Here is a 2,651-nt window from a genome sequence, read left to right as displayed (position 1 = left end):
AAACGCCGAGGAAGACGAAGCAGTAATTTTAAATCTTCTCGCTCTTCGGCCGAAAACATCTTCTTTGGCACAACATCGTAAGGCCGAGGGGCACGTGTCCAGTAAAACAGAAATAAGCTCCTATCGTCCTCGCCAAAGAAGAAGCGTCGTCTGTTCGGGAGAATTGTCACTCGAAAAAATTCGGCCTTGAAGTTCTTGTAAGAGGAGGTAAAGCTATCCAATAGTTGCCGATCCCCCACTCAGCTTAAAGATAACCACTTTGCCAACGTGGACGGCCTAGACGAGTAGAAATAGCTAGAGAAAAAGAAGTTGAGAGGGCCTAATGCAAAGGCATCGACATAAATGCTTGAAGCCTTGCATTTGAGCCCAGCTGTTCGGATGTACTTGAGTAGGAGCAACGTTCAAAACTCTCAACACACCCATCGTAAACTCGTCAAACGGAAACTTTACCTTGAGATCTCGAAGAAGACAATCATACATATAGAACAACTCCATCTTGGAAGAATGTTGATCTAGAAAAACCATGTCAGGGTTTGGAAAAGCATTGTTTTGGCAAGACCGAACGCCGATGGGATATGGCTCCTCCTTAGCATCGAAAGTCAGACAGTTGGTATACTCCAGAAGGTTAGTAATCATTTTCGTGTCTCGGTAGCGAGAGTAATACGACGTCACCTCCCCGTTCACCCATTCATAGTCAGGCACCTCAAACGGCCCATATTGTTGCCGATTTGAAACACGCCTTGATTTGGGCCGAACCTCAGGACTTCCGCTAGTGGAGGTTTCCCCTGAAGAGGTTGCACTATCATCAGGTCTTTCGGCATGGACTGGGGACAAAACTTCAATGCTTGGATGACTAGAATCACTGGACGATGACCCCCCGGATGACGATGACCGAGAGCTACTAGCCGAAGAGCTTTCGGGAGCGTCAACCATGATATTAAACACTTACCAAGGTTTTGAAGCACAAATGAAATCACTCGGCACACTCGATTCGAGCTCACGATCGTTCGGACAATACACCTCAGCTGAAAGCGATACGCGTGGGAGGCCCTACCACTCATAGCTATATATAGCCAAGAAAAGAGGCGGGAAAATTAAAAAAATTGAAAAGCATAACCGTCCGATTTTCAAGATCCAACGGCTTAGATTGTGCAAACCTTTCGACTTACCCATGGAAATCAGCTTCATCACTATACCCTTGAAGAGGGCTTTTCCTTCTCCAAGGCTGGGGGGCAAGTGTACGGGTAAAAGCACTCGGCCACCGAATGGCCGACACCTGATCGGCCACCAAACAGCCAAACCTGGTAGCCGACACCTGATCGGCTACCGAGTAGCCGAAGTCCCAAGGGCAGTACACCATGGACTCAAGAATTACCCCTAATCAACAATTAAGGGTTAATCACATCAATAAGCCGATTAGGGATGTATTACCTAATACGGTAATCCTAGTGCAGGGCCTAAAGAAATTAGGGCCCATTAATGTCAGTATAAGTAGCTCTTGTCACGAGGTAATGTCACTTTTCATTAATTACTATCGATATCTGTGCTTGTCCTGACTTGAGCGTTGGAGTGCCTTTTGCAGGTACCCTCCCTTTCACCAAAATATTCGATAGGAGCTCTCGTTCGACCCTCAAAGTACGAGAAGATTACTAGTGTGCTCTTCAGACAGGTACAATTGAATTTGGGATAACAAGATATATTCAATGAGTCATCAAATTGGGATACACCAAAACAAAATATTCATTTTTATTCTCCTAAGATTGTTAGTTTTGTTATATTAATATTAAACTTCCTATCTTTGCTTATATGACTCCTCTTTACAATTTATATGAGTGGTATCATGGATCTTTGTTATAAAATATTGTTTGAAACCATATAATTGTGTAAAAAACAACACAATATACAATCAAAATATCCCTAAATCTACCTTGTCGAATTTATCATATATTTTCCTCTTAATTTGAATATGATAATTAACTGGTGAATTCTATTTGTATCAAAATGAATACCGGATTATCTAGTAAATCAATATTTTTCCATGTAATAAAAAAACTAAATTGAGTTAAGTTTTATTTGACAAATTAAGTATCATATTTAATAATTTTTTATTTAGTTAATTTTTCAATAACTAACATATTAATCAAATTATGTCCCTTAATTATAAATCAATTGTTAATATACCACTCCTAATTATATACAATTTTAAATTAATTGTTAATAATAAATAATTAAAATAACTAATTTTTTTTCATACAATTATTATGTTTCATTATATATCACTAAAAAAATCATGTTTTAGCGACCACTAAGATCTGTTGCTATTTAGTGTATTTCGGTCGTTATTACATTCAGCGACCGAATTAGAGACTAAAATATTTCGTCGCTAAAACCTTGGTCGTTATTAATAATAGCGACCGAAGTTGTTTTCGTCGCAAGTTAGCGACCAAATACAGACGTCGCTAGAATTACAAAATCGGTCGCTGTAGTATTGGTCGCCTAGCTTCTAGAGACCAATATTTCTCCTCATATATATATATATATATATATATATATATATATATATATAAATAAATGCATTAAGCGTCTTTAATTAATGGTTGGACTTTTGAAATACAATGTAGATCATTAACTATCATTAAAATTAAATTGCG

This window comes from Cajanus cajan, chromosome 11 (genome assembly GCF_000230855.2).
Source record: "Cajanus cajan strain Asha chromosome 11, NIPB_CcT2T_4, whole genome shotgun sequence".
NCBI classification, from domain to species: Eukaryota; Viridiplantae; Streptophyta; class Magnoliopsida; order Fabales; family Fabaceae; genus Cajanus; species Cajanus cajan.
The sequence above is the reverse complement of the archived record's forward strand: the minus strand, read 5'-3'. Positions refer to the sequence as shown.